This window comes from Felis catus, chromosome E1, assembly GCF_018350175.1.
Source record: "Felis catus isolate Fca126 chromosome E1, F.catus_Fca126_mat1.0, whole genome shotgun sequence".
In the NCBI taxonomy this organism is placed as follows: Eukaryota; Metazoa; Chordata; class Mammalia; order Carnivora; family Felidae; genus Felis; species Felis catus.
The window spans coordinates 136,112-157,474 of NC_058381.1; the positions used below are offsets into that span (position 1 = coordinate 136,112).

The 21,363-nt window shown below is 43.1% G+C and overlaps 2 long non-coding RNA genes across 25 annotated transcripts in view; one reads left to right on the top strand and one right to left on the bottom strand.

Moving 5' to 3' along the window:
• The window catches only part of LOC109494137, a 56,092-nt gene that overhangs the window by 31,593 nt on the left and 3,136 nt on the right, over nt 1–21,363 (top strand). Inside the window, exons 2-3 of the long non-coding RNA XR_006589435.1 lie at nt 972–7,318; nt 20,630–20,725. This is a non-coding gene — a long non-coding RNA (uncharacterized LOC109494137). The remainder of the gene's footprint in view (nt 1–971; nt 7,319–20,629; nt 20,726–21,363) is intronic.
• Nucleotides 745–21,363, bottom strand: part of LOC109494136 — a 45,485-nt gene continuing 24,866 nt past the window's right edge. The window contains exons 1-10 of one of the 24 annotated variants that reach the window (XR_006589434.1): nt 14,359–16,367; nt 12,670–12,807; nt 10,562–10,618; nt 9,052–9,234; nt 8,721–8,822; nt 7,536–7,618; nt 6,305–6,385; nt 5,826–6,167; nt 5,336–5,406; nt 745–3,822 (exon numbers count right to left, since the gene is read on the bottom strand). This is a non-coding gene — a long non-coding RNA (uncharacterized LOC109494136). Of the gene's footprint in view, nt 3,823–5,335; nt 5,407–5,825; nt 6,168–6,304; nt 8,823–9,051; nt 9,619–10,561; nt 10,619–12,669; nt 12,808–14,358; nt 16,368–21,363 lie in introns of those variants that run through there. The other 23 variants (XR_006589427.1, XR_006589428.1, XR_006589418.1 and 20 more) reach the window with 23 other exon arrangements.

Here is a 21,363-nt window from a genome sequence, read left to right on the forward strand (position 1 = left end):
GGCCAGCAGGCTTGGAGTGGGTGAGTCCCCCAGAGAACTCTTGGGACTGGCACACAGCTAGCACGTAGGGTAGCAAGCGTTTTTGTAGGTCCACTCCCTGGTAAGTGCCTCTGTGCTTAATCTGGGTGGGGCGGGGGGGGGGGAATGGTCCCTGTGAGCTCCCTCATTGTTGGAAAAGTACCCCCACCACTCAGAAGTCAGCATGAACAGATCTGCCTCCTGTTGCCTTGGCACTGTGTAAAATGCCATGTTTACATTGCCTCTCTACACAGGCAGGGACCTGTAGGTTACCATTCAGCCTTCTGGATCACCCAGTGCTGGGTCAGCTGACCTCCAAAGCTCCAGGATCCAAACCCAAGGGAATTCAGCACCCCCCTCCCCCGGGTTTTAAAGCCAAAGGTTCTGGGGATTAGTCTTCCCTGTGTGAGCTCCCTGGTGTGAGGGCTCACTTTCTCTGCCCTCTCTGCAGGCAGCCGCCCTCCACCTTTCTGACCTTCCTAACCTTTCAGGTACAGCTTCTATCTATTTAGTTGTGGAGTTTGTTCTGCCACTCTTTGGATCGCTCTGTGGTTATGGACTTGGATGTGGATGTTATGTAGTTGAAAACATGGGACAGGGTGAGCTCAGGGTCCTCTTATGCTAATATTATTAATTTTTTTAAATGTCTTCATCTTTCGGGTTGTTGAGACATGGTCAGACTCCCATCACACACGCACTTCAGGATTAGAAAGGAACTTTCCCACATTTGCTTCTGTATTTTATGTTTTGAAACTCTCTTTAATGAAGTATAATTTACATATAACAAATAGCCTTCAAGTTAAAGGGTATAATTTGATGAGACTTGATCTCATGGATACAGCACCATGAAGTCATATGGTTTCCCTCTAAACCTTAAATCATGATCCCTTTGTGTCTAGTGCTAATGTTGCTTTTGAAGTAAGGACTACATTTTTTTTTTTTTATGTTTTCAGATATTGCCCAGGTGTCTGAATGACTGCACTGGGGTACCTAACTTCTTTTCTGATAGACTATATTCCCGTAAGTATTGCAGTCAGCGTACCTTTGGACTTTATCCAAAGGTGTGTGTATCTTTCAGTCTGTTCACTTAATTTTCTTTCAGTACTTTAATGTTGAGGGATTCATAATTGGATTGATTTTCACTAAATGATATGAGCTGCAGTTCCAACCATGACAGAAAGCATGGGCTTCCTGTGTTAGGTACTCAAGAGCAAGGCAGATATCCTGGGCACTTGAGCTGAGAATGTCACTCTTTTTGCCAGCCCTCTTCCCTACCCTTGGAGACAAGAGTCTCCTTTTGGTCACACAGAAATGCAGGTGAAGTCAGCAGAGAAAGGTCCCTTCTCTTCCCTTCCCTTTGTCTCTCAAACTCCCTGTCGCTACCTTCTGCCTGTCCCTTTCTCTGACTCAATCCCCCAGGTCCCCTGCTCCAATCCAGCCACGATCAGGGTGTCCTCCAGCTGCTGGCCTCTACCCTGTCCATCCCTCAGTGAGGAAACTGCAGTAGGATTATGTAGTTCACAGGTCTGATCCAGAAATCTCTGCTCCTCAGAGCCCTCCTACACGTGGTGCTATCTGTGGAGACCTGGCATCCTGGGTTAGGGTCTGACTCCATTGTGGCCTCTTCACTCCTCTCCCACAGTCACTGCTGGTCCCTCATCCTTCCCCATCATTAGAACTCCGTCATTTCCCAGGGACAGATACCTGTCTATCTGACCCCAAGGCACCAAGGAGTCAGTGAATATTTCTAAAATAAATGAGCATAAGCACCCCATCAGTCTAGATATAGGAAGGTCCCATCACCCCAGAAAACTCCCTCGGGCTCCCCTGCACAAAAGGTGATCTTCTATCCTCTATTTCTGCCAGTTTGTTACCTGTGTGTACAGGAACCCCACTGTGTGCACTCGATGGGGATTGAGAGTAGATGGGTCTAGAAGCAGACGCCGACACAGAAAACGATGAAAGGTGGGTTAGGGGACAGTAGGAAGGACAAAGTGGAGGGGACAGGATGGGCAGGGAAAGCATTCAGGCAGATCTGACACCTTCTTAAAATGTATATACAAACACAACACCATAGTCTGTCACCGTGCACAGTCCTCTTCAAATTTCAAAAGAGTTGTCCTATAAGGCAAAGAGATTTTGGGTATTTCCCTCTGATCTTATGTCTTCCTACATGCATTCTGTCTTCTGTAGTTTATCTGTGGCTGTGACCTCAGATGAACACTTTAGTGTGTGGCTGCATCTGTGAGATTATATGTAATGGAAAATGATTGTCTTCAGATCTGGATCTCTGAATGTACACAGGCTCATAATTATCTTTTCTTTCTTTGCCTGGAAGGGCCCGAATTTTAACAGAAAAACAAGGGACCTTACCTTACTGTTTAAAACCGTGATTCCCAATCCCTGGGCTGAGTTGTTAACAGTCTTAGTTTAATGAACTTCGGTGACCATCTTTTTTGGAGGACCTTTGTGTGGAGATATCTCAATTGAAACTGTGAGAAGGGTGAGTGCACACTTCCCAGAGATTTTGCAGATGCTTTATGTATATAATGTCTTCTTTTTAAAATGTTCTTAGAAACAAATATTACCCCTGTTTTCGCAGAAAACACAGCTGAGACTCTGTGTAGGTCCCACTGAGAACTGGTACTAGGGCTGAGACAGCAGGAACACAGGCAAAGCCTCAGGATATTGTGAGAGAAGTCTGAGGAGATGCAAAGCTGTAGTCAGGGTGATGACAGGGGTCCAGCGGGGGCAGCTTCTGGCCAACCCTGAATTGTAGGTTGACCCACTAAGTGGGCCTGAGTCTGACTCAGGCTGAAGGCCAATGCAGGCACTCAGCTGATCTAGATCCTGTCTCCACTTCTAGTCTCACTGAGGGATATGAACTTGGGCATACAGCATTTTCATAACACCAAGTTAAATTCCCCATATCTCCAGGGCTTTTTTTCCCCCACAAATACCCAGAACCTTCAGGAAAATCCAGGGAGACAATCTTTTTAGATGATTACCTGCATGCACTTTGGCAACACACTGACATTTTGGAGATGAACACTGCATTGTGCACTGAGAGCGACCCCACATAGCAGCTCTGTGTGGACCTCACACTCCCTGCTCAGGCTGTGGCCAGGAATGACCTCCAACTGCATCTCACTAACCCCAACACCTTCCCCTCTGCACCTCCTCAAACTCTGCTTACTGTGCTCAACTTCCCTTCTATTCCTGTATGATTCAAGGTTCCCCCATTTTTGCACTGGATCCTTCACCGGTGTTTCCATTATGGTGATCACAAGGTCTGCGTCATTTAATGCATGTCCCTCTTTCACACAGGACACCTGATGCTCTAAAAGTTAGGGGTGCGCCTCATTCTTTACAGAACCCAAAATATTGTGTCTCCAAAATATGCACCAGTGCTGCTGATACGTCTGCTTTTGTGTAAAAAATCCTTTCATTTGACAAGAGAAATGTATAGCTCACCGTATTACAGGGAAATGACACTGCCCATTGTATGCATGTCCTGAGAAACTTGAGATATGCTACAGTGTCCTCAGGCAGTTGGTAGTTGCATTGCCGAGACTCACAGCCATCTCTACATCATTCCCACAAAGTCAATCGTGAAGAAGATGAATATACTTTACCAGCCTCTCATCCGGTTCAGGTCATCTTAACAAATAGAGGAGGTGGAGGAGCTGGTGGTGGAGGGGGACGTGGCCTATAGCCCATGACTGGTGGTGAAGGGTGGTCCATGGGGAACAGCCTGCAAGGCGATCCTGGGAAAGGACCAGGCCCTCTTGAATACATAATAGCCTGCGGGAGAGAAATGAAAGGTATGTTCATAGGACAGAACAGAGCACCAACACCAGCAAAAAAGCAGAAGCCCAAAGCAGCAGTGCTCATATCCTACTAGCTTCCCCACCACCAGGTTCCAAGAGGGCAGCATCAGCGCCAAAATCTCTACCCAGACTTTGGGTTCCACTTACAGCTTTGGGGTGGGAAGAGGATGTGATTGGGGTAAACTAGTGTCTCCACGTGTCTGGAAACGTTGAAACAGCAAGGGCTCTTTTCATACAAGATTTATAGACTGAATACCAAACTAGCAAAGTAGCATATTCCAGATAGGAAGGCATCTCTGTCCAGGATCACCCTCCACCCTTCATCCCCCTCCACCACAGAGGCTGCTTATGTGTATGTGAAGAACTACAGAATAAGAAGGAATGACAATGCCAGTGTCCACACATGGAATCATAGCCCTCGTGGCTCAAAGCTCTGCCTCTAAGCCCCTGCCTGTGCCCAAACTACTGTCCTGACCATGGGGTCTCCTCTCTGGAAGTGCTGTCCATGGGCACAGAGACACATGGGGAGATGGGGATCCTGAAGGCCTGTAGAGGACCTGGGAAAGCATGCTCTTAGAGAAACAGGTAACCTATACATGTTAGTTGGGTTCATCTAATTTCTTTTAATTCAGAGGTACTTCTCAGCTTAAGTACAGTACATTTTGCAGGGTAATTGTGTCCTCTGGAAAAATGAGGTGAAATTCTAAAAGACAAAATTAACACAAATGCACTTTGATGTCTGGTGTAAGTTTCCATGTTTTAGTGATACCTGTGACACAGGACACGAGATAACGTGCTCATGTGAACACAAGTGAAGGACACTGTGGGGACTTGCCACATGGGTAATTTTGGATTTTTTCTCTTCACAACTTAAGTTCCAGTACACGTTTTCTATGACAAATATGCCACCTCTTATAGTTCAGAGTATTTATACCCAGGGCACACCTGAAGGGATTCTGGACAGCATGTTTACCAAAATGCTAATGGGTATGAGATTTACTTTGTCTAAGACCATTCTAAATGACACATACAAAAATATAAGTTGGAGTGAAGGCAGTTCGCATTTTCAGATTGTAAGGATACCCACAGATTTTCCTGACCACGTTAAAACCCTCGATAGAAGGAAACAGGAGAGGAAGAAACAGCAAGAGCAATGGTTCCACATTGAGGAGATCCACAGAGAATGAGCCAAAGTAGGAGACTTCCAAGTGGAGGGTGGTGTCATCCTCCTTGATTTATTCCAGGAACACACTGGAAAAGCCCTATGGTCCCCACCCTTAGACACGCTTCGCTGCTCAACTTACCACAAACAGATGCCAGCTGGGAAGCCCGTAGACTCGGCGGTAAAGGTTTTGCATTTGGGAAAAAAACAAAAACAGCAGGCATACCATACGACACACAAACCAGAGACAATGGCAGGAGAGTGTCTTGTACAGAAAGATGTGGATGTCCGTAAAGACAGAACTGAAAATGGCCACAGCATTTACCTTGTGTTTCTCGGCAGTTTTGGCAGAGCCAGTGTTGATGTCACTCTTGGGTGTGACACCTGCTCCTGGACCTGCAAAAAGCCCAAGAATGGATGGAGGTTTATTCTGACTTGAGTAGACTGGAGACCAAAAACAAAACAAAAAACCCTCCCCTCATACTTCCGACAACTTAAAGTCTTTGTCCCAGTGAGATCCCAAATTACATGCACAGGGTGACCCACATGCCTCCAGTGATCCCCAAGAAGAACTTGAAGAACCATCCCTTATAACTCGATGAAGACTCCTAAAAGCCCTGATTCAGATGTATTCATCACTCAGCAAACAACTACGGATGGCTGGGGGCACAACTAGATGGACATACATTACGTTGTGCCTCATGCCTCACAGATCCCAGCACGTGGACTGTGTACAGGGCATTTCTGCTGAAGCGCTATGTCTGATTTGCTGCATACGGCCCCATTCCTTCTCCACAAGAGACGCCTGTACCCACCCATGATGGGGGAAATGACAAAGATGAGATCCTGAGAAACTTGAGGAATGTGGTAATGGCAGCAGACGTTCCCCTTGCATCACAATGGTCTGTGGTACCTCCTCTGCACCTTGGCCCAAGACCTAACAGCAACAAAAATAAGGTGAGTGTGTTTTACAAGTCAACTCCTAGTGCTCAGATTATCTTACCAAGTGTTGCAGGTGGAGGGGTTCCGGGTGGCCTCAGGGCCACTAAGGTTCAGGAGGTGGACGTGCCTAATAGTCCATGGGGGCAGGGCGTCTCCAGGGTAGGGCATACAGAATCGTCCAGTTAACGGAGGAGGTCCCCAGGATCCAGACTGCCCTGCAGAACAGAAATGACAGCTACATCCATATGCCAGACAAGAGAACCAATACCAAAAGCAGCTGTAACCCAGAGAAGAATGTGTCAGCACCTGCCACCTTCTCTGCCACCAGGATCCAAGAGTGTAGCATCAGTACCTGAAAACTCTGTCCCTGCCACTGGATGCCACCACACATCACTGCCCATGTCTGCAGAAGTAAACTGGCAAGGGTCCTGTCCTAGAGGATTAACAGAAGTAATTACAGATTAATGAAGTAGCATTCTCCCGACATGCAGCCATCGATGTCCAGGTTCACCCTGCATCCCTCCTCTACGGCGACTCCAGATGCTCTGCTTTGGGTATATTAAGAACACAAAAAAAATGAGTGGGAATAAACGGCTCATATTCTGCTCATGGAATCACAGCCACTCCTGGCAAAAGGTTCTGCAGCCGGACCCTCGCTGTGCCTTCTCTGCTCCTCTCCCTGAGAAAGGAGTCTTCCCTCTTGAAGTGTTGTCAAAGGCTCAGAGACCTCTGGGCAGTGGAGGATGCCTGGAATCTTGCAGGGGAAGGAGAGTCTTCTGTGAAGAACGAGTTACTTGTGGTGAATGTCTACAAAGCTCAGATGTGTTCATCTTAATTCATAGGGAATTCTGACTTTAAGCATACGACAGGACACAGAGTCATTATGTACAATGGAAAAAAAGAGGGAGAAATTCACATAACAGATTTCATGCAAGTGTTCTGGTATAAAACTCCTGGTATGTGTCATGAGACTGTATCAGCTCTAACAGTGACGGGACAAAACCAGAAACTGCTCATAGAAACACAATTGAAGGACACAGTGTTCAAACTATTTTTACCTAAGGTATAGCTGGAGGATTCCAGACAAGTCATTTACCAACAAAGATGGAAAGGTGATGAGTGATGACATTGGCTTTCTCTATGACCGCTCTAAATGGCACAGGGCACAAAATATAAAGTTGGAGTCACGATGTCGTTTCTAACAGGTTCATCTCCTAGCCAGAATCAAGAAAGGAAGACACAGCAGCCACACTGTTCCCACAGAGGTGAGGTCTGGAAGGCGTCACCCAGGCCAGGAGACCTTTGTTTGGAGTGTGGAGTCATCCTCCTCCTCATTATTTCCTGAAACTCAAGGAAAAACATTAAGGTACTCAGTCTCTGAGCACTTTTGGCTTCTAAACTTACCGCAGAAAGCTGACAAACTAAAAACTGAGAAGCCTGTGGGCTCCTGGGTTATGAGTGTGCGTTTGGAAAACAGACATATCACACAACACGCAAAATGAGACAAGGCCGGGAGAGCGTGCTGTACATAAAGATGAGAGTTTCCCAAAAGAGTTACAACTGAGAATGGCCCCAGCATTTACCTTGTCCTTGTCTGCATTCTTGGTACAGTCAGAGCTGCTCTAACTCACAGAGGTTTCAGCAGTTTCTGGATCTACCAAAGACCCTAGAAGGGACAGAGGTTTATTCTGCTATTAGAGGAATTTGCAGAATGAAAACAATCCCTCATCTCCTTCCTCAAATATCTTAATCTTTTCCCTACACTCAGGTCCCTGACCAGAGGCAGAGGGTATCCCACATGCCTTGAGTGACCCCCAAGGATAAGGGGGAGAACCATCCCCTCACCTTGATAAAGACCTCACGGTGTCCTGGTCCATGTTGTTTCATAATTAATCAAATAACTATGGACAGGTCAGGCTCAACTAGCAATTTAGAATTCATCTGTAAAACAGAGGTTTCTCAGTATACATCATGGGAATCACCATTTCATTACAGATTAAGAATAAATATGAGCACGTTTGGGTGGCTCAATGCTAATGCTTGGGTTAAGCACACAACTCTTGATTTTGGCTCAGGTCATGATCTCACAGCTTGTGAATTCGAGCCCAGCATTGGGTTCCTCACTGACAGTGTGGATCCTGCTTGGGGTTCTGTCTCTGCCTCTCACTCTATGCCTCCCAGACATACTATGTCTCTATCAAAATAAATAAACCTAGAAAAAAAAGAATAAAGTTGAGAATACTGGTTTGGTGTATATCCTCAATGAATCCTCAAGAAGGGTAAGTTTCCTCAGACTTCAGGCGAATTGTTCAATCTCTCAGCTTATCTACAAGCTGCCTTCCACATGACAGCAGTTATTATATAACAAAAGACTAATTTTACACTATTGAGAAAAGGAGAACTATGAGAAGTTAGCAGTGAAGCTTCAGGGTTGCACTGATACCATCAGAGGACTAAGCTAAGCTCTATGGAATTTTTTTTTTCAACGTTTATTTTTGGGACAGAGAGAGACAGAGCATGAACGGGGGAGGGGCAGAGAGAGAGGGAGACACAGAATCGGAAACAGGCTCCAGGCTCCGAGCCATCAGCCCAGAGCCTGATGCGGGGCTCGAACTCACGGACCGCGAGATCGCGACCTGACCGAAGTCGGACGCTTAACCGACTGCGCCACCCAGGCGCCCCATATGGAATTTGAATTGAGGGATGCAGGGCTACAGTTCCCAAAAACAAACAAAAATAAAGACCGTTAAAAATAGTGAATAAATGACCTTCTCCTCAAATAAACTGAAGTCTTCGCATTGAGTCCGGGTGGGAAGAAGGATGAGGCCCATGTCCCGTCATCCTTTCCAGGCTCTTCAGACAGGGGAATGCTAGAGGAGGTGGGAGGGTCACCGTCAGAGAAGGGGCATGAGCTCCACCAGTCACAGGGACAAGTGCCTCACTGTCTGCGGCACCAGAGGAGAACACCCTTCTGTCACCCCTTCAGACCACCTGCCGTCCTTAGCGCTTGTGATTCTTTCCAGACCACACGATGATCACCCACAGGAACAGGCTGCACAGCAGAAATTAGACTGGGGCACATCACAACGTGCTTCTTACCTCTCTTTGGAGGGTTCTGCATCTCTGGTCTTGCAGCCATTGGTTTCTGCCTTGTGTATCCCTCAGGCAGCCTCTTTGCTTCCATCCCGTCCAGTCTTGGATACACAAAAATAATGGACTTCTTTCTATAAGAGTTGCAACACCACGTCGTCTACTAGACAACTAACAGTGCAGGCGTCATCCCTGGAAACACCCATAAAAACACAAGTCAAATGACCACACCTGTATTTCAAGTAAGCGACCTCCCTGCCCTGCTCCACCATCTCCCTGTCCCAGATCTGAGTCTTGATCTGGGGGAGAAAAAACACATCCACCTTCAGTCGTGCCAGAGTGCGCACCAAAGAAAGAGGAGGAAACAAGAACCTAGTTGTCCTAAGCATTCTTCTCATGAACTGCGAGCTGAAAAAGCCAACAATGAAAAGCCCATGTTTAGGGATCCCACGGGCCACTACACTCACCCGCGTGAGGTGCTAAGGGTTCAGTATGTCAGGCAGAATTCAGGTTACCTGGTGTCTAAAGGTGAGCTCTGCCTGCTGCAGCTGTTCCCGTGTTTGTTCAATTTGTTGCCTGTGAGTTACGACTGCTCTCATCGGATAAGACCCAATATTGGGTATGATTTTAAATAATCTGCCCACGTTCCCATCAACCTCATATTTGTCCCGATACAATTTATTCTTACACATGAAACACATTTCACAGGATTATAAATGTACAGTAGGATCAAAGCTATGGTTACGTCCTTTCCTTACTCATTATTCCAGGCTCGTAGGGTTCAGCGTTCATAGAATTCCTTCCCATTTTCAATCTTTCCCTAACTCATCATGTGACAAGTGTCTTTTATCATAAAACTCTATTCTTCTTTAACTTACATCCTCACCACATTTCCCAGGGTTGCAAAGACAAGGGCCATGAAATGGCACTACCATGTTGATGGGTATGATTCATAGTACGACACACTGCTCTCCTATAGATTATGACAATTGATACCACCCCTGAGGAGTGTTGGCATGGACGAAGTTTCCACGTAGTCTGGCCATTGCTTGAGATCCGCAAATGTTTAGAAACTTAATTGTTTTGTTCTTTCTAAAACTTACCTTCTTTATCTGTTAATACTCTATGCATATGTCCTCTGAAGTTTTGTTTATATTACTATGTTAAGTTTACACACTGTAAAAAGGTTAAAAACAAAAAAATGAACAGAGGCCTCATGAGCTTCTGGTAATTAGTAGCTGAACTCGTACTTGTTTATTTCTTCTGTAGCTATTTTCTTTTTTTTTAATGTTTATTTACTTTTGAGAGAGAGAAAGAGAGAGAGAGCGGGCATGAGCAGGGGAGGGACAGAGAGAGAGGTAACAGAATCCAAAGCAGGCTCCAGGCTCTGAGCTGCCAGCACAGAGCCTCACATGGAGCTCAAACTCCCGGACTGTGAAATTATGACCTGAGCTGAAGTTGGACACTTAAATGACTGAGCCCCCCAGGCTCCCCTTCTGTAGCTATTTTCAAATTCTACCTGCAGCTGCCAGCTGATTCTTCTTTGCCGCCAGTTCACAGTGTCATTTTCAGCTTCCTAAGATAGGAAAGATATATACACAGTCAGGACCAAGGTCCAGAAGTTCCCCCTTTTTACCTCCCAGCACTCTTGAAGGCCTATGCAAATATCCCTTCCCCCACCTCTCCCATAAATGCACAGACTGACAACACAATCAGAGAAATGAACACCCCATTTAAGTTCAAGAAAATTCAACTTCTGTCTGCTGCCACGTCTCTGCTATCAGAACTTTCTAGTTCTCTGTTTCCTCTCCTTTACCATAAAGTCATCAAATAACATTGTACTTTATGCCTTCCCAGAGTTGGTCTTTTGTTTGAGATGGTGAAGACTCATTTCATCAGTGAGTGAAAAACCATGTCTGACCAACTTATTCCCATTAGGATGAAGCAGGGGATCATCACTAGTCTTACACCTCCATGGGGAGCCCTGATTCTCAGTCCAAAAGTTGTACCATGACACAGACAATCACCCTGAAAGACGACCTTCCAGGATATGGCTTCACCAACATTGCAGCTCACTCCCAGACATCGCTAGAGTTCAGGACTACAACCCCTGCCTCCACCTTCACCTATCCTGGTGGAGGAAAAGGCCAATCTTAGAGCGGCAATATCTCCTGAACAACATCATCTCCTGACGTACAACCTGATATGAACTGTCACAGTCTGGGTTTACTTCCAGGAAACAGATTTCAGATGGAAAACCCTCAACTTCATGAAGCCAAATCTACTTTAACAAGACTCATTCCATTGACAGTGAAGGCAGCAAAAGGAATGCTTGGCAAAGCTGGTTTGCTGTGTTACCCTCAGACTATTTTGTTTGTGGTGTTGATTTAGAGGGTTTCAACTTGACACTTGATGTACTCAAGAATCACATGCAAAATTGAAAATCTCTTAGCAAATGACACAAAAGCACTAGACAGAGAAAGGCACATGCATTTCCTTCTGGCCTCTCAGGCAGTCCTTCAGCAAATGCTTTCTGGAGTGGTTGTAATGTAGTGGCTCTGTTGTAAGGGGTTGAAGATAGAGAGGTGGTCAGGGTGCTGTACCCACTCACAGAAAGAGCTTACAAATTAAAAAAACAAGATGCCAGTGAGACAGAGCAGGCCCTAACCCCAGGTGTGGGAAGGACTAACATAAGGCTGAGTCTCCAGGGAAGAGAAGGAAGAGTTCCCTTTCCAACATGAATGAGGGACTCTAAAGTCCCCGATCTCCTCCTGAGAACAAAAGGAAATACTGTACAAAGGAGGAAGCATGTGACTGAACGCACCAAATATCTAACAACCCCACAAAGACACAAAAGACCAAGATGGAGAAGAAGGAAGCCCAGGACAAAGCCAGGCTGGCAGTTGGACCCAGTCTCCCTAGGACTCATAATTGATTTGGGGGGCATTCATTTGAACAGCAAAGAAGCTGAACAACTTTTGGGCACAGACTTAGAAGTAAACAAGTGTAGTTCAGGGGCGGCCAGCAAAGATGAGCCCTAGTGAAGCTGCAGGCTTTGGTCAAGACTCAGAGGAGTTACACTTAAAAAATCAGGGGACAGGAAACAACTCGACTTTCTTAGGGCTTGGGCCTGCAGTGAACAATCTCACTGGCAGAATGGATGCAGGGATCCAGTACTGCTGGCACCCCTACCCACTTTCCAACTTTCCACTTTCTATTATTTCTGCAGCAAGATAATTCAATTTTTTCCCCACACATTTTTGACCCCTGTCTGGTCCTAAACAAAAATGACCTAATTGCTGGATGACAAAACAGTGTGATGGGACTGAAACCTATAGGACAATGTAGGTGGATCCAGAGTGGATCCAGGTATCAATATTATTATGCTGGTACCTTCCCTCTTCCACCCCAAATACATGACACAATGTGTGACAAGCATTTAGGACAGAAAGGAAAATGCAGGTTATGTTACAGAAAGCAAGGTAGGAAGGGCAGGCACAATTCTACTGAATGCATTTGGCAAAAATACTCTGGACCCCGTTCCAAAGGAAATATAATTATCTCTACTGGCCGCCACATTCTTTCATACAATGCAGTCCTGTGACAGTTCTCACATGAACATCTTACTTTTCTGTAGGCACTTTTCTTTGTTCATAGAATTCTTCCAGGTTATGTGCTTTCTCCTTCAGCTGTTTGACTTCTGTTTCCTTTGTTGCTTTCACAGACCTCAATGCATTACACTTGTCTTCCAGGGCCTTTTTATTTCTGTAAAAAAAAAAAAAAAAAAAAAAAAAAAAAAAGGTGTTTTCTTGATAAACATGCACATGACCTGTGTCTTGATTTTGGTGAGACAGAAAAAGGGCAAGAACCATGAAGGCAAGAAGGTATTCTTTCCTTTACCAATGCAAAGTCATTGCCATCACATGGGGATTTCTCCCCAACAGAAAATATACCTTCCAGTTGGCAGTTATTGGACCTCAAGGCTCTTAGCTCTACATCCTTGAATTCAACATTTGCATCTTGTGTTAAGACACATAGGAGAAGACTTTCACGGAAAATTGATCGCACAACAATTTGAGTGTACCTCACACAGCAGGATCATGCATTGCAATAAACAAAGACCTTGAGGCATGACTATAACTAGAAGACAAAGATGGTGGAAAATAGTTCATGTCTAAACAACTCATAAATGGCTTTCTTAGCAGTATACATGTTTATATATATATTTATATACACGTGTGCATGTATGTGTTTGTGTGTATCCCCCCTCCCCATTTACATTGAAAATTCACTGTTCAGCATTAAGAGAGAAAGAGACTATGGAGCACCTGGGTTGCTCAGTCAGTTCAGCGTCAGACTCTTGATTTTGGGTCAGGTCATGATTCTAGGATCATGCGATCCAGACCTGTGTTGGGCTCCACACTGAGCATGAATCCTGCTTAAGATTCTCTCTCTTTCCCTCTGCCCTTCTCCCCCACTCACATGCCGTCTCTCACTAAAATTTAAAAAATTCATAAAGAATAATTTTAAAATATTTTTTAAAGGAAAGGATTATACACTTTGGCTATCACCCTTTGTGTCTCAACTATATTTGGGTATTTTCTACATATCTTGGAGGGCAGAGTGGAATGATGTGATAATTACCTAGTTGTGAAAATAAAAGATAACTCCTAGTCCTTGAAATAGCAAAACTCATCTTGGTGGTCCTAGTGAAATTCTAGCTCATTGTTCAGAAAGAGGTTTGGCTCCCAGAGGCCCACTGTCTACTGTGGTAAATGGCAAGCAAATATGCTGTGCTCACTTCACCCAATGAACAAAAAGCCTCCAAAGCCAAATTACAGTAAAACTCAGCAGCCAGCTCTTACCACTTCCTGATTCTTCACATTCCTCTCTCTCTCTCTCTCTCTCTCTCTCTCTCTCTCTCTGAGTTTGCAAGGTAGCAAGTGCACTTTGAAGGTGTCATTTAAAATTTCATTAAAGTGGGTGCCTGGGTGGCTCAGTCAGTTAAGCATCTGACTTAAGCTCAGGTCGTCATCTCATGGTTTGTGAGTTTGAGCCCTGTGTCGGACTCTGTGCTGTTCAGAGCCTGGAACCTGTTTTGGATTCTGTGTCTCCCTCTCTCTCTACCCCCTCCCCTTCTTGTGCTCTGTCTCTCCCTGTCTCTCAAAAAATTAATAAACACTATTTTTTTTAATTTCATTAAAGTGTTCCACTATTTTGATGTTCTCCTTCAACAAAACGTGTTGAATGAGTAATAATAATTTGTTACTTTTACGTGTTTTTAGAATGCAATCCAGGCAAAGAAGGGATTCTTACCTTCAATTTAAGAGCTTCATCAGAGAGAAACTTACTTTCTCTCTTAGTTTCCTGAAGACATTTCCTTAATTCACTGTTGTATAAAACACGAAAAAGGAATCAGAATTTTTTAAAAAGGCATAGTGCTAGATAAACCTGTCTTCTAATGTATGACTCCTTTCACAAATAAAGAGGTAGCTCTTTACATTCGTGAAGCTTGTCTTGAATTGGTACTGTTTACAAAACACATGAAATAGGTCAGTAGGATGATCTTCCAGAGTGGAAGTAACCAAAATGAAATCACAAAAAATATTTGAAAGGGCAATGCTACCTTCTGTTCCCAAATGGATATTTCTTCAGCAAGTAAAGTTCTCTGTTTTCTTTCTTAAAAGTATTGATCTTCTCAGTTATTCACTGTAAACTAACTAAAAGGAGATAAGACATGTTCTAAGGTTGTTACCAAACCAGTGACATCGAATAATCCCAATGTATGAGCAGCACAGACACAGGATCTGACAGGTGGGTGTAACTAACATTTTAGCTTTCCCGTCGTGCCTGAAGAAATGAAGTTTTAGCAGCATTTTAAACCTAAGAAAACCTTATTTCAATGAGATTCCTATTTAAAATATTGTCCAAAATGGAGAAACACAATAAAATATCTTCTAATTTTTCTCCCATCTGGAAGCACCCTTCTTGGAGAATTCAATCACTTCAAATACTTAGGTCACCACCAGAGATGAAACAGAAAAATCAAATCCTATCAACTTACATTTCTCTCCTCCAATTATTAAGGTACAGATAGATAGGTCCCTGCAAATAAAGGAACAAACAAAAACAAAAAACCATCATGTAGTCTCGATTTGAGCCACTTAGACCCCCCAGGTGCTATTTGGAATTCCACACAAGGAAAGCTCAAACTGCTGACTGACTGACTACTCAAAGGCCTTGGATGACTTCCTGCTGCTCACAGATTGCCTTTCATGAACCCGAGACTGGGGGCCCTGGAGGACAAGGTCTTTGGAATCAAACATACAGGTACCATCTCAGCTTTACACTTAGTGGCTGGAGGATCTGGATTAATGGCAATTCCTAGAAGACAAACTTGTTTCATCCCAACATGAGAATGTTACCCTCCAACCTTACAGGAATATTATTCAACACACATGAAGCACCCAATTACAGGTGGATAACACATGTAAGTTCTAGAACAGACTCCTCTAACCGGGATTAATCATCTCATCCGACCATAAAGTGCAAACTTCTCTTCTGTTGGCCCAGTGTGAGAGCTCTCATGCCGTGAGATCACTCTTCTCACTGCCACCACCGCTGCATTCAAAGGAATAAACACCAGCCTCAATTTGAGGGCTTTCTAAGCGTCAGGCAGCCACCCTGGCTCTCAACAGACAGCACCATAGAATCACCACAGTCTATGGAGCCCATGCAGAGTACATTACCCCCATTTGCAACAAATTCATTTCCACTCATTCTACCCTGGCATGAACAGCTCCCTCCACCTCAGACTCAAACCATGGTTTAAACCTCTCTTGTGACGCACACCCTACCTGGCAATATCTAGCTTCGTCTCTAAGCTTAGGCTTCTTGATAGGCTTGTAGATAGAGTGTTTTCTCATTTTCACATGTCACCAAGAGCCGGGTCATGGCAAAGTACTCACTCCAAACCTCAGGCCCATATCATCACTTGTTTCCTAACCATTTCTATGTAAAATTACACTCATTTCATTCCCTCTACTCTGGTGATGGGTTCCTCCTCCTGATGTCTTAAGAGATGGCAACTCCCTGCACATTGTCACTTAGGCTCCAAACAGGGAAGAGAAAGATGAATTTCAAGAGTTAACAAGTCAATTAGACATGAGAAGTCACCATATTTATCCTTAGTTGAATTAAAATGCGTATCAAGGGGCACCTGGGTGGCTCAATTGGTTGAGTGTCCAACTTTGGCTCAGGTCATGATCTCAAGGTTCATGGGTTCTACGCTCCCATCGGGCTCTGTAGTGACAGCGAGGAGTCTGGAGCCCACTTCGAACTCTGTGTCTCCCTCTCTCTCTGTCTCTGCCCCACTCACACTCTGTCTCTCTCACTCAAAATAAACATTTAAAAAAAAAAAAACCCACATCAAACACCGGTACTGAGAAAATACTGCAAAGAAAACTAAAGCTTAAATTCTTACCATGATATTCTCGAGGCTGTAAGAGGGGAAAAAACAAAATTAAATTTGTTATCAAAACATATTATTAGTAAAAACCTATAGTTCCTGATAAACAGCAAAACAGTAATCCAATTAAATTACAATAATTTTATTTTGCATAATTAATTCACAGGATTAAAAAATAAGAAAAAGTTAGAACTTCCTATTTAAGTCATGGTACTTCACAATTTCTGTTAAAGAGCACAACGTAAATAGCTTTTTTTTGAACCAAAAATCTGTTTATATTAAATGAACATTCAGCCTATTCAATTTTGACCATTGATAATACAGACATTTAAAAAATGCACTAAATCATCATTTCCCTCACTTATTTTTTTTAAACCCAGTATCCACACTGAAGTTTAGAACTAGGATTATTTTTAAATACTGAAATAAAGAAACAGGAAGGAAGGAAGGAAGGAAGAAAGGAAGGAAGGAAGGAAGGAAGGAAGGAAGGAAGGAAGGACGGACGGACGGGGAGGGGAGGGGAGGGGAGGGGAGGGGAGGGAGGGAGGGAGGGAGGGAGGGAGAGAAGGAAGGAAGAGCAAAACCTTTGTGCTAAGATATACCTCTTTCATTCTCTAGAAAGCTCTTCTGAAATCTTACATGGAGTTGGCTGTTTACTTAATTCATACAGAGTTATAGCACATCAGGTGCCATGATTTTTTCCAGACTGCTACAAACGAAATAGAAGCCACCAAATGAGAAAAAGAATAAAACACGGCTACAGCTAAAGCACAAGCAACAACAGAAATGACAGCTAGTGTTTCAAAAAAAAAGAACAAAAAGTGCTCTGCAGACCTCAGTCACCCTTGATAAATTCTAGCCCAATCAAATCTAGGCATGATCCTGTTTTGACACCATCAACATAGTTCCCCATTCTAAAGTTTTAAAGGATGATGAGAGGCTGAGGTCAGCCCTACACTCTTGCCAGGATATTGGAATATCATCACGCTATCAAAAAGCCACTTAGGAACCTCTGAGCTTCCCTGTCCCTTGTCACCCAGCCCCACGGGCTGGGGAAGTGAAAAGGAATATGAACACACAAAATACTTAATAGTTGTGTTTCTTTGTGAAGGCAAGTGTTCTCCAGTGGCAGGGGGAGGGGGGGGATACTCATTTAGAAATAAATGCCAAAGTATTCTGTTCTTCCAGAAAAGATCTGCCCTCAAGAGGAACTAAGAGACTAACTGGGGATTTCCCAAAGAGTAAGCAATATAGGTGAGGGAAAATACTCAACGCCAGGGCTCTCTCCTTCCTGTCCCACCTGGAAGTAAATTCAGCCTAACCCCTAGCCAGATAAATATAAAAACCTCACATTCATGTCCTATTTACCTCAGTTTCTTTATCAGCACGTAACACTTACATTTCAACACAACTTACAAGGCATAGTAAAGTAAAAACCACACAGTTTGAACACAGACAGCAAACACACTAGAATCACACTTCCTATGGCAGAGATGTAGGAATTATCAATCTGGGAACTTAAAACCACTTCCATTCCTATGATAATGCAGATAATGAAAAAGAGTGGACAACATGCAAAAAGAGATGGTGAATGTAAGTCTTAGAGATGAACCTCTAAGACTTTAAAGTGATTCGAGATATCAACAGCACCATAACAGAAATAAAAAAATGCCTTTGATGGATTAACAGACTCAACATAGTTAAGGAAATAATCATTGAGCCTAAAGAAATTCCAGGAGCACCTTCCAAAAAGGAAACACAAAGAAAAAAGTTAAAAATATGGCACAGAAAACCCAAGACCAGTGGGACAATTGCAAAATGTGTAGCACACACATGACAATGGAAAAGAGAGATATTTGAAGCAATAATGACTGAGGATTTTCCAAAGTAAATAGTAGTCACCAAATCACAGATCCAGGATTCTCAAAAAAATCAAAAGCAGGACAAATACCCAAGACAAACATACAAACAAGAATGGACAACACTTAGGGATTTTATTTTGCTGACAAACACATTCCAAATACTTTCTAAATAGTTAACCTAAGAATTTATAAACCAACTTAAAATAGAAAAATACATAATATTAAACATATGATCGATAAGAAGTCAATGACTTCTAATGTACATTCATAAAGTACCTAAACTCCTTTTGAATATCTCCAAAAATATGCCCAAAATTTATGAAAGAATTGGAGAAAGTAACAATAAAAAATGTACTAGAGATACAAATGAGAATGTTATATAGATAGATGTTTACAGATAGGGACATAACTGTGAGTGATGGGTAGTTGCTCTTATAAATACGGGATTATTATTCCAAACAAATTATACTTCTTTTTCGCTTCCTAAACACATTGACATTTTCTTTCAATGTTTACTTTGATACCGAATCGCAGCACAAAATGTCAAATTTCTGACGTAAATAAAGATTTGCATAATCAGATGATCTTATATATTCTGATGATATCTATGAGATTTTAAGTTCCTTGATTACACCCGTCAAATAGCCAATGAAAGGAATTCACGTTCCTATTTCAGAGTATTGCACCTAAATCAATCAATAACAACTATGAAAATTAACTTCTAAAAGAATACAAAAGTCCTGGATATGGTCATCAAAACAAAAGAACACGTATCATTTTACAAAAACTAGACTTACCTCTATTTTAGGAGCAAACACACACACAATGCAATTCACACGAATTCATATACGAAGCTTTAATTTTGTACAAATGAACCTTTCTAGAAAGTAGCCTCCACAACGTATACCATTTGTTTCTTCAGCTCTCAAAACTGAGGTCACTAAAATGCATGCTGGTGGGAAATGCACACCGTCTTTGAGTGGCCACTGTCTGAAAGAGAGCAGGCGCTGTCAGCACAATGATCATGGGGATCAAATGCACCAAAGGCAGGCCATATTGATATGAATGTAAACCATCCGCAGTCTTGGGTACCCTTGAAACATCTGGCAGCTGTCTAGCTGTTAATATTAGTAATTGACTCCTTTTTTTTTAAATTTATTGTCAAGTCAGCTAACAGACAGTGTATACAGTGTGCTCTTGGTTTTGGGGGTAGATTCTATGATTCATCGCTTACATACAACACCCAGTGCTCATCCCAACAAGTGCCCTCCTCAATGCCCATCACCCATTTTCCCCCTCTCCCATTCCCCCCCATCAACCCTCAGTTTGTTCTCCACATTCAAGAATCTCTTATGGTTTGCCTCCCTCTCTGAAACTATTTTTTCCCCTTCCCTTCCCCCATGGTCTTCTGTTAAGTTTCTCAAGTTCCACATATGAGTGAAAACATATGATAACTGTCTTTTTCTGACTATACCCTCCAATTCATCCATGTTGTTGCAAATGGCAGGATTTCATTCTTTCTCATTTCCAAGTAGTATTCCATTGTGTATATATATATATATATATATATATATATATATATATATATATATCCCACATCTTTATCCATTCATCAGTTGATGGGCATTTGGGCTCTTTCCATAATTTGGCTATTGTTGAAAGCACTGCTATAAACACTGGGGTACATGTGCCCCTATGAATCAGCTCTCCTGTATCCTTTGGATAAATCCCTAGTAGCGCTATTGCTGGGTTGTAGGGTGGTTCTATTTTTAATTTTTTGAGGAACCTCCACACTGTCTTCCAGAGTGGCTGCACCAGTTTGCATTCCCACTGACAATGCAAGAGGTTCCTGTTTCTCCACATCCTTGCCAACATCTGTTTCCTGAGTTGTTAATTTTAGCCACTCTGACCAGTGTGTGGTATCTCAATGTGGTTTTGATTTGTATTTCCCTGATGATGAGTGATGTTGAGCATCTTTTCATGTGTCTGTCAGCCATCTGGATGTCTTCTTTGGAAAAGTGTCTATTCATGTTTTCTGCCCATTTCTCCACTAGATTATTTCTTTTTGGGTGTTGAGTTTGGTAACTCCCTTATAGATTTTGGATACTAACCCTTTATCTGTCATTTGCAAATACCTTCTCCCATTCCGTCAGTTGCCTTTTAGTTCTGTTGATTGTTTCCCCTTTGTAGTGCAGAAGCTTTTTATCTTGATGAGGTCCCAATTGTTCATTTTTGCTCTTATTTCCCTTGCCTTCAGAGACGTGTGGAGCAAGAAATTGCTGTGGCTGAGGTCAAAGAAGTTGTTGCCTGTTTTCTCCTCTACAGTTTTGATGGTTTCCTGTCTCACATTTAGGTATTTCATTCATTTTGAGTTTATTTTTGTGTATGGTGTAAGAAGGTGGTCCAGTTTCATTCTTCTGCATGTTGCTGTCCAGTCTCTTCACTACATTCTCACAGACCATGGGCCATGACCAGGGGCAGGTGGGAAATTCAAGAAAAGTTAGTTTATGCAAAACTCAGAGATGGGTAGGGAGAGAAAGCTGAACTGATCTATAAGATGCAGCCCAGGTAGAGGAGGAAAATTCTAATAAAGACGACCAAGAAATTTCCTCCTTTGTAGTCTCAAAAGAAACAGAATAGATTCTATTTTGACTAGAGTTATTCATTGGGGATGAGTCTGCCTCAGTACAAGGGTTATTCCAGACTAGTGGGGCTTTCCAGATCCAGCTCTATGAATCTGGTGCCTGCCAATCTAAAGAAGTCTACTTATTTCTATGGGTGTTCCCTGTCTCTCTCCCCTGGGGGGTACAGATTTTGATGTTTTAAAAATGTTTATGTATTTTGAGAGAAAGAGGAACCATGCAAGTGGTGAAGGGACAGAGAGAGAGGGAGAGAAAAGAGTCCCAAGCACGCTCTGAGCTGTCAGTGAAAAGCCCAATACGGGGCTCAATCTCACAAACCATGAGATCATGACCTGAGCCAAAATCGAAA